An 11469-nucleotide genomic window follows, 5' to 3' on the forward strand; every position below is an offset into this window, starting at 1 on the left:
AAAATGTCTATCATCACGGTACTCTTTTTTTTGCATTCATTCATTATTGATAAACATTCTGTTATCTTATTTCTGCTGTGTTGCTCTCATGCATACGCTGTATAATTTCTTTTCTATTTATTTATTGACGACCACTACTGTATTGTTCATTGTTATTTCGTTTTGTCTGCTGCTGCCATGTAATGGTTTCCTGGGCCTTCGTCAAGCTGTCCGTACAGCTTTTAGCCCAGGTGACCATCCAGATACTTTCTGGAGAATAAAATATGATTTGATTTGATTTGATGTCTAATCCTGTTTTCACCACATGTAAAATTGCAGGTTGGATGATGTGACGGTAAGTGCATTTGCATACGCATGGCTTTTCGCCGTGGTACGTTCACCAACATCGGACAATTTTCCGTGGGCACTGTGGACACCCAACGGACAGCAAGCAGAACGGCGCTCGTAACGGTATCCACTCCGTTAGCCTTAAGGCCCAACGGTTATCTTGCCTTCGGATTACATGCCCCGCCCAAGCTCATTTCCTCCTCTCTATTTCCTTGGGTAGGCCAGGCCGACAACCAGGCAGACCTCTCCTGTTCCATTAAACTTCTCCTCTTCCTCCTCCTCCTCCTGCTCCTCCTCCTCTTCTTTATTTCTTATAAGATGTCACTAGCCCGCGTTTGATCTCTGTCCCATTTTGCCCTCTTCCGCTGTGTTAACGTCACACCACTAATTTTCCTCTCCATAGCTCGTGGCGCTGCCCTAAGTAAAGTTGAACCTTTTCGTTAGCCTCCACATTTATTCACGGTGAAAAACCCGCCAAATGGCGCCAGCTTCAAACTAACACCTTCTATAGTCCCGCGCTCAGGAACAACTTCTACCCAACCCGCTACCCAGAGCAATGTCTCTCCTGCGGAGGGGACCCAAATCTTTATCGCTTCGTGTTGGAATGCTGAAACTCCAAAACCCAAACCCCCAACCCAGCCTCCAACACCGAACCCCTGCCAAATGGGAAGCCGATGTTTCCAGAGCACAGACCTGGATGATCAGCGCAGACTGATCGACCAGGCAACCCGGACAGCAACAGCTATTGAGGCCCTCGACTAAGGTCTCCTACCGCGAGGGCCTACATTCATGCTCATGATGATGAAATAAATTTTAAGAGCATTATCTCTTATCATCACGTTTCGAAATTTCTTGGTGTTCGCTACCACCCTGAGATCACCGCGCCTTCTGTAACAGGAACTAGAAAACTGCACATCTTGCGCTGAGACTTGTAGTGCCATCTGAAATGGTATTGTAGAAACAACCACCTGCCGCGTGTCAATGATGACGTCATGGTACAATATGGTGGATAGAAGTGTAACTATGTGAGTATAACGTCAGGGGACGAAGTGGCGGTCTAGTTTCGACTTCTCGAATCCAAGTTGGCGGCCATACAGATTGGTTGTGCCCTCCCATCCCTTTCCCTCTCCCCAAAAACTATCATATAACGGGAGGAAAACTCTCACCACGGGACCGGTATATGTGTATACATTCGTTCCGCTGTATATACTCCGACAACAATTGGCACCCATCCGGGGACCGGTGTGTTTGGAATTTGGTAGGCAAGTAAAACCCTACGGATTCTGGTCTAGAAATAAAATCACATTTATATAATAGGTAAACATGCAGTTACTAATTGCAGCGTTACCATGTCGCACTGCAAGCCGAATTCTATACCCACCGTGACCCCCCAAACGAAGCAAATTCCGTTTGGGACGTATCTTGAGGGGGTGCATCTCGACAACGGGCGCGTTATTCTTCGCTTTCTTTGCCTAGTAAACCAAACAGCTGACGCACATTCCTTCAACATATTCCAGACGGGGGCGGCCTTTTTCCAGTCGGTCACTTAGATTCCAATTCAAGGACTGAACAGACGTGCACAAATCGAAACGAAACAAAAACGTAAAAATAAGGTTCAGAATGCACTGGGAGGTCTTTCAAGCGAAAGCAATTTCGAGCACTGAGAAGAGAAAGTAGAAGCAGCCGAGTTTGCCGCTGCAGCCAGCTCCCGCTTCTTCAGGGTCTGTTGCAGGACCACCTAAGGTCCTTTCTCTCTCATGTTCTTAATGGTACCGATGCCTCTCAGGATCGTGAAAAGGCAGGTGTGAGAATTTTTTCGCCTTCACTGGAATGGTCTTTTTCTCTTCGTCTTCCTGGCTTCACTAATTTTTCTGGCTGAATTATTAGCAGTAATCTTAGCCTTACGAAAATTGGAAACTACCGTTTCCGTTGTCGTGGTTATGAAAGACTCTCTGTCCATTTGCTCTTCATTATCCTCACCCACTGAGTCTCGGGCATTACGCCTCTTTAAGTTCCTGATTCCGCTCTATCTAAATTCGGTAAGGTTGCTTTAGGTACCAGGTCATATGGCCTTTCACTTAAATGAGGTTGCAAATTCCTTAGCAAGAGCCATCTTTGCGGCCCAATTTTTGCTGTCCTGCCAACGTGTGCATATAGTGCTGCGGCGAGGTTTCGCAGCTACACGATATTTCAGAAATTTGCTGCCTCGGCTCTTACATCATCTCCCGAATATCTGCATCCTTGGAGTAGCAAAGCCTGGCGCTCGCGCAGACTAGAGGTCTCTTTCACACGTTTGCGTTGCCGGGTTCCCCTTCTAAATTTCTACCTTCACAGATCTGGCCTGGCGGCTTCCCCATTGTACCCTTTTTGTGCCGAACCTGAGACAATCGATCACTTCGTGCTGTTCTGCCGCTGCTTCTCTCATTTGAGGAAGCGTCTTTTGCAAATTCCATTTCATCAACTGGGCTTGCCAGTGTCCTCCACGGTTGTTCTTTCCATTGGCGTTTCTTTGCTTGGACGAAGCGACAAGAGTGCGCGCTCTGCTGTGCAAAATTTTCTTCAAGAAACGCAGCGACTACCATTCTAATTCGTTTTTCCCGCTCTCAGTCAGTACGCATTGAAACACTACAGGCATTGTATACTGTTATGCACACTTAACCATTGTCCCGTCCTCGATCTCCAAGTTAACAGGACCCCTGTCCTTCCGTCTTCCAATCTATCAGACTTCATACTGTTACCACTCCTTTTCCCGTCAAAACATTCCTGTATCCAGCAATTAACCGCCTGTGTCCTGGCCACTCCCCCGTAGTGGGTATGTGCCAGCAACATCTGAGGCCTGCCTACCTTCCTTCCTTCCTTCCTTCCTTCCTTCCTTCCTTCCTTCCTTCCTTCCTTCCTTCCTTCCTTCCTTCCTTCCTTCCTTCCTTCCTTCCTTCCTTCCTTTCTTCCTTCCTTCCTTCCTTCCTTCCCTCCTTCCTTCCTTCCTTCCTTCCTTCAAAGTATCCCGTTCGGCCGGACGCTTCTCGAAGCGAGAAATAGTTCGCGTTGTACGGCGCATATCCTTTACACGGGATCCTGTACGTGAACTGAAGGTCTTATATATGAGCTCAGAAACGCATTTACCACGGCAGGAACAGGCTGCGGCACTGCTTTAGGCGCTATTGAGTTGACACGCGTACACATAGGAACATGTACAGGTGAGGAAGAAGTGGGTGTTGATACGGCGCAAGGCTACGAATACGTGGACCCTTGAACCGGGCAGGCAGTCGGCATCTTGACAGCTGAGTCTCGGAGTGGCATCCAACATGCGCGAGATAGTCCACATCCAGACAGGCCAGTGTGGCAACCAGATTAGGGCGAAGGTAAGCAGGCTCTACCACCTCGTGGGTTATTTCACGGCTCAGGGGATCGCGGTTGTCGTTAGGTCTTAGCGCCTGTCCCGGCCTGTTTTACTTGGGCGATTACGTTACTTCCTACACGCCATGGTCTGGAATCTCGTTTCAGGATATGGGCGAAAGTAATTACGTGTGAAGCAGTCGTGGCTCTTAGCAGACGCTCTAATTTTGTGCTTAGTCGTGGCCTCTTTCGTGGGACAACGTTGTGCCCCTGCGCGCATCCAATCTCTTGTTCTTGACCACTGCTTTCGCTCTGACGTTTTAAGTACCGCTCGCGCTCTAGGAGCGCTGTAATATTTTTGTTCCTTTATGACATATGGCTCAGACTTTATCCTCAGTTGTAAGAATCTTCGTGACAATTGGTCTTGGTGAATAGTTGACGTGGCAAATGACTGCTGCATAAGAGAAGCGGGCGGGGATTCTTTGCCGTATTTTTTTCTTTTTCGCATGGTCAGGTTTTCGTGTATGACGCAACTCAAGGGCCTAAAGTGGTCTTAAGCCCTGCCAGCTTTCCGCCATCAGTAAGACACACGAGGTTTGAGAATCGATGGCAGTTGATTAGTTAACGACAGACATCAGTTTAAATGTGGAGCTCTAAGAGTTATGTTGCTTTGGCTGTGAATTCCAGCCACTAAATGCGTTTTGATGGTTGCCACTGGGCGATGTGACACGACATTTATTGCTGATATCTTTACCTACCTGCAGTTTTGGGAGGTCATTTGCGATAAGCATGGAATCGATCCAAACGGGGCGTACTGTGGCGATTCGGACCTCCAGTTGGAGCGCATCAATGTTTATTACAACGAGGCCTCAGGTACGCGTCTTCCTGCTGTTGCTTTGATTTCACTTTGAAGCTTCCCGGTCGCTTCGGACAGTTTCGGAATATTAGTCCCATATACTACACCGTACGTTTAATAATTCTGCACAGAAATAGGAATCTCAACAGGAAATTTGCTTCTTAAAAGCCGGGGGGTGGGGCAAGGGTCTATGTGCTGCTTTTATTTTCCCACACATCTCTTGTTGGCGCGCTGTATTTTCATTTCTTCTTTAGATGGCTTTGTCGAGATGCAGGTATTTGTAGTAACTGTAGGGTATCTTTGTTGCCGCTATGTTATATTTACTTTTGTTTGAGGAGGTAAATACGTACCTCGGGCCATCCTGGCTGACCTGGAGCCGCGAACCATGGACACCGTCCGCTCGGGACCCTTCGGAGAACTCTTCCGGCCGGACAATTTCGTGTTTGGTAAGAGGCTGCTCATCGTTTCTTGTAGCAACATCCATAATTTTGCACAAATTCATCTTAAAACACACCAGATCAAAACACTCACCAGAGCGCACAATATAGACTAAATATGATAGCGCAGAACTGGCTAAATTTGCACCCATATTTCTGTACGCAATACGTATCCTCGCTGAGTTTAATTCAGCCAGAGTGCCAGTCAAATTCATCCGGCAACGGAATCAAGTTATATGAGTTTAATCTAAAGCAATTCATATCAGTTTCTGGCGAAACTTAGGCTTAGCTTGGCGGTTCGTCAAGAATGTGGTGTGCCGTGAAATGAGCATATAGGGAAGATTCAGCAATGCGGTATTTCCAAAAAGCTTCCATCCGCCTTTGACACAACACCACATCACTCAGCAAAACGGATAGGTGGCGCATTAAACAAGGAAGAGAGGTGGCCCTCTGCGATGGAAATCCGGCAGAAAACAAAAGGTTACCGACAGATATAACACAGGATATGATCACAGGAGGAGGTTCTCTCGCCCCTGTGTTGATGTCATTTCTCACCCGTTTTACATAGTGACTCGCTTGAGATATTGTGTTCTGCAGCCGAGTACAATACAAGCCATGACTTCTTGAATTGTTTGGAGACCGTAACATATATTTTCAACTTATTTCACACGCCACATTATCGTAAAATTGCGCAAGGTGTTAACTTCAACTGTGTTGTGCGTTCCTTATCCCTCTACTCGGTACGTCCACCGCGCAGCAGAAGTCGTGTTTTTCCCGCCTTTCACGTTGCTGTGTGTAGTGCGCCCAGTGCATGGCTTTCCTTAATTGCATATTCCAGTACTTATTTCCTTCAGGATAGAGTTTGCACAAGTGTACACCTGTGACAATGTTCCCCCCTCAGGTCAAGGTGGTGCGGGCAATAACTGGGCTAAGGGCCACTACACTGAGGGTGCCGAACTAGTGGACTCGGTACTCGACGTCGTGCGCAAGGAAGCGGAGTCCTGCGATTGCCTGCAGGGATTCCAGCTGACCCATTCCCTTGGCGGTGGTACTGGATCTGGCATGGGCACACTGCTCATCTCGAAGATCCGCGAAGAGTACCCAGATTGCATCATGAACACCTACAGTGTATTTCCCTCTCCAAAGGTGTGTGACAATACCCATGAGAACAAATTTGAACGTCCTTGTGCTACAGTGCTGAACGGCGTTAGCACGAACAAGGGTTCATGTGCTTCCTGCGCACCACTTCATTAACACGCCTTCGCGTCGCGTGTGGTTGTACCGTGTCATCTGCTAGTTTCGTTTTCTTAAAAGCGGCGAAGATCGCTCGAATTGCGCAAGAAAGTATCAGAATAACATCGAACAGAATTCACTCGCGTGTTCACGGTGACGGTGACCGCCGCTGGACATGAAACATGTTATTTCTTTTTTATTTTCTTGTCTTCGTATAATTTTAGTTTATGCCCACCTGCACCTGGTCATCGTGGTCCTTCTGCCGTTTTCTGCAGGTTTCGGACATCATCGTCGAGCCGTACAATGCTACCCTTTCTGTGCATCAGGTCGTGCAGAACACCGACGAGACGTACTGCATCGACAAGGTGCTCTATGACATCTGCTTCCGAAAGCTGAATCTCACGACTCCCACGTACGGAGACCTCAACCACTTGGTCGCCGCAACGATGTCTGGTGTGACTACATGCCTTCGGTGAGTGTTCAGCTTTCCTGCATACAAGCGCAATATAATCATCGGCCCAAAATTCGAAAAACAATCAGATTTATAGCTGCAAAGACCCGCAGTCTGTTATGGGGACAACTATGTAAGTCGTGCATGTCTCAGGACAGGCGCACACCCTTTCACCGCAGTACTCCGCGAGGCAGTAGTCAGGTTAGCAAGCACGTAGATTCTCTGAAAAGCGAGTTCACTTTTGGACAGGAAAAGAATGACCACGTTTGTGGGCAGTTTTTAATTGAAACTTTTGTGGGATTGGAGATAATCGGTGTATATCTTCGTTGGGGAAGCACTACTACCACATGACCAGGAACCTGGCAGCGTTACATCCGTACGATCCTTCCGCGTGGTGATGGGCAGCACGATGGTTTTACATATCTTGCATAGCGGCGCAGATCTGTAGAGGTCTTTCAGTGTCAGCGTAGAAGGCTTGCATATCGACGACGATGTAAGCGCTGTGTTAGTGCGCTGGCGTGTGAATGGCAAGCCGTTGTCGTACCGTGGCTGGTCTTACTCTAGTACAAGGTTACTTCAGCAAGGTCTGCCGTAAATCTAGTTTCCATGCCTATGATTCTAATCCATGGAGGCCTAAATGTAGAAATGTTTTTTCAACTTTTATCCTTGTTACCATGGTGTATTACTCTTCAGGGCGGAGGGCCAATGAAGTTGCCGCAGTCATGTCACCGGATGTTAACGGGTCGAAAGGACCATCCAGGTCCTGTCAGGTTTTCAGCATGAGTGCAGCATCGTAGACGAACAATATTTTTTCGGAATCAGCGTAGCAGAGAGCGTGCACATGATTCTGAGGATACATAGGGTTCAGTTATCGTGAAGAGCTTGTCATTTATTTTCGAAGGTTTACAGCAGCGTCTACAAGGCAGGTATGTTTTCGAGAACACTCCGTATTTATCCAAAACATGGACATACTAGGCTCGATCACCTCGATGGTAAGGCAGGCTTGCGCTGCATTAAGGACAATTTAGATATGCTGTTGAGCGACTGCGCTAGGCACCCATCAGCCGCTTGAAGGCGCCTGAATAGCACCGCATCTTATTTTGGATGTCTTATGTGATGCCCGCGATACAGTAGTGGTGCCGGTGAGCCTCTCTTTTTTATTTATTTAATTGACTGAAACTATAATTTGTCATAATCTATAAATGTGGTCCAAGACATTCGCGCCTCTTAAACAGCATTAAAGTCCGTTGAAGTACCTCCTAAACTGAGTGCTGTTGTCGTAATAATTGAATATATTGGCCGACCACTTTATATGGACTTCGAACAGCCAGAAAATCAGTGCAATTCTTCGTGATAAGTCTCGTGCACATCCAAATCGTTTGCACGAATTATCTCAATACCGGAATACTGCAATTTTCTATGCAATATTCTAAAAGCACACACTGTGCAACGACAAGCCATTTTATATCGTTACGTTGCTGCAGAAACATTAGCCTCTTAATGACTTTTGTCACATGCGAATAAATATCTCAGCCTATTTAAGCAACCGGGATTTTCGTATATTGGCATTTATCAGGGCTCTTCACTGCTCTTGTAGGTTTCCTGGACAGCTGAATGCTGATCTTCACAAGCTGGCCGTTAACATGGTGCCCTTCCCGCGCCTCCACTTCTTTATACCTGGCTTTGCTCCGCTCACTTCCCGCGGCAGCCAGCAGTACCGGGCTCTGACTGTGCCGGAACTGACGCAACAGATGTTCGATGCCAAAAACATGATGGCTGCTTGCGACCCCCGCCAAGGCCGTTACTTGACAGTGGCTGCAGTCTTCAGAGGCCGAATGAGCATGCGGGAAGTGTATGACCAGATGCTCAACTTCCGAAAGAAGTACTCTGGCTCGTTCGTCGAATGGGTACCGAACAACGTCAAGACTGCGGTCTGTGACATACCGCATCGAGGTCTTAAGATGTCGGCTACTTTCATTGGGAACAGCACAGCCATTCAAGAGCTTTTCAAGCGAATCTCTGAGCAGTTTACAGGTAACTATCGTGTTTGATTTGAAAGTTGCTTCTTAAAAGCACATGCTTTCATTGTAGGTGCCCATTGCTGCCTGTTTTTTGGAAAGCGCATCTTCGGGGGCAGTTCTAGGAGTGTGACCGTGCACCCTTGTTATGAAATTGTTTGCAGCTATGTTCCGCCGCAAGGCCTTTCTGCGCTGGTACACCAGGGAGGGCATGTGCGAGATGGAGTTCTCCGAGGCAGAGTCCAGCATGAACGACCTAGTGTCCGAATACCAACAGTACCAGTAGGCCACATTTGACGATGAGGAAGAGTCCGAACAGATGTAGGCGGAATAACTTTTTTTTTCTTTTTACTTGTGTGGAGGCATAAGAGCTTTCGTTTCTAGCTATTCAATAAAGTGTTGTGTGTTTTTGTCCACAATTCGTCTTAAAATTCCTGAACCGGGTTTATTTAAGTTTTCTTCTTTAACCTTGCGAACAAGGTTCACAAATGAACCATAGGAGATTCGTTGGGCCATTTAGCTTTCATGTGCAGTGTTCTTGCGGTGTGTAAGCTAATGAAACCGCTTGCCTGTGGCTGAAAATTTCCTTTTTATTTTTAGGAGGCTTCTACTTGCTGCTGAAAGTTCTTTTTAATGCTGTTTCTAGGATCTTTTTTTGGCGGGGCCAGATTTGTAACCAGTAATCCTTAAGGCTTTCGGCGGTTTTCTTCATCTGTGGTTAAAGGTTAAGGGCGCAAACCTACGACTAAAAACTTCTGGCGCTTCCCGAATAATTTCACAGACCCCACTAGGCAAGCGCGCGGTTACCAGAAGTAGCCAAGCCATCCGGCTGTATGTTGTTGATTGTTCGCGGCGTCTAAATGGCGATAGACCCGCCCGTAGTCTCTTTCCGTCGTGGTGTCTGTGGCGCTCAGTTTATGAAACCAGAGCCGTCACTACACAATAAGCAGAATGGAGTAAAAAGTGAGCAAGATGTCCTCTAGCCTCCTCGCTCTAGAGGACAGCTTATTCGATTTTTAATCTATCATCATCAGCCTGAGTACGCCTACTGCTGCTACAGGAGGAATGGGGTAACTGCGGCGCTGATCCGCTTTTTACTCTAGCCTCTACAAGTAGCATTTAAAATGTGTTTGAGCGTCGCTTAGAAGCATTTTTTGAGAACGTTAGCTCTTACTCATCACGTTTCGACATTTCGTGGGGTCTGCTACAGCCCTTGATGACAGCGCCATCTGTTGCAGCAACTACTAAGCACGTTTGGAGATTTCGTGAGGTCTCCTACTGATGGATGGATGGATGGATGGATGGATGGATGGATGGATGGATGGATGGATGGATGGATGGATGGATGGATGGATGGATGGATGGATGGATGGATGGATGGATGGATGGATGGATGGATGGATGGATGGATGGATGGATGGATGGATGGATGGATGGATGGATGGATGGATGGATGGATGGATGGATGGATGGATGGATGGATGGATGGATGGATGTGTGCGGATGGATGGATGGTTGGATGTATGTATGTATGTATGTATGTATGTATGTATGTATGTATGTATGTATGTATGTATGTATGTATGTATGTATGTATGTATGTATGTATGTATGTATGCATGCATGCATGCATGCATGCATGCATGCATGTATGTATGTATGTATGTATGTATGTATGTATGTATGTATGTATGCATGTATCTATGTATTTATTTATTTATTTATTTACACAGTAGTGCTAGCCTTTAGGTGAGGCTGTAAGCAGGAGCGGGAGAAGAAAAAAAACATAAGTGACATGCGCAAAACGAATCAAGGCACAACACGCTGCCTTCAACAAATGAGATGCACTCACAAGCAAAAATAGATGAAGGAAAGTTGCGTGCAGAAACCCCCCCAAAAAAAAATCTCAAGAACACTCCGTAATCATCAATTACTATCTGACCGCATTCTGACAGCATTCATAAATGCTTCAGTAGTAGGGCATTCTACAATGCTGGCCGGAAGCCGGTTCCACTCACGGACAGTTTTCGGAAAAAAAGAGTTAGCGCAGGTTCGAGTATGTATGTATGTAAGTATGTATGTATGGAAGGACGGATGGTTGGATGGATGGATGGATGGATGGATGGATGGATGGATGGATGGATGGATGGATGGATGGATGGATGGATGGATGGATGGATGGATGGATGGATGGATGGATGGATGGATGGATGGATGGATGGATGGATGGATGGATGGATGGATGGATGGATGGATGGATGGATGGATGGATGGATGGATGGATGGATGGATGGATGGATGGATGGATGGATGGATGGATGGATGGATGGATGGATGGATGGATGGATGGATGGATGGATGGATGGATGGATGGATGGATGGATGGATGGATGGATGGATGGATGGATGGATGGATGGATGGATGGATGGATGGATGGATGGATGGATGGATGGATGGATGGATGGATGGATGGATGGATGGATAAGGTTGAACCCTTTAAATCGGGCGGTGTTTCAAGCCACCTAGCCATGACTTGTAAAAGTTTACTCTTGCCTTGATTTTAGCCACCAATCAGACAACATTCTCTTGGTTACTTCTGCCCGCTTAAAATCTACTTTCCCTTCACTGTCCTTAAATCCCAGTGCCTTGGATAAATCAGCCCCGCTGCTTTCCACTGTAGGGTGAAGAAGCCCTTTACAGAAAAGTATCAAGTGTTCAGCCGAGATCAAAGCGCCATCTGTGGCTGAAACTAGAAAACAGGGCATCTCGCATTCAGACTTGTAGCACTATCTACAATAGCATCGTAGAAA

At 46.8% G+C, this 11469-nt stretch overlaps 1 pseudogene across 1 annotated transcript; it reads left to right on the top strand.

The window, feature by feature from the left end:
- The first annotated feature begins 4773 nt into the window (after positions 1–4773).
- Positions 4774–8983, top strand: LOC144097695 (tubulin beta-1 chain-like; annotated as a pseudogene). The gene is made up of 6 exons (XR_013307091.1): positions 4774–4789; positions 4858–4965; positions 5858–6102; positions 6465–6661; positions 8238–8674; positions 8823–8983. The product of XR_013307091.1 is annotated as a tubulin beta-1 chain-like (transcript).
- Positions 8984–11469: the final 2486 nt, after the last annotated feature.

The sequence above is a fragment of the Amblyomma americanum genome, chromosome 7, assembly GCF_052857255.1.
Source record: "Amblyomma americanum isolate KBUSLIRL-KWMA chromosome 7, ASM5285725v1, whole genome shotgun sequence".
Classification (NCBI taxonomy): Eukaryota; Metazoa; Arthropoda; class Arachnida; order Ixodida; family Ixodidae; genus Amblyomma; species Amblyomma americanum.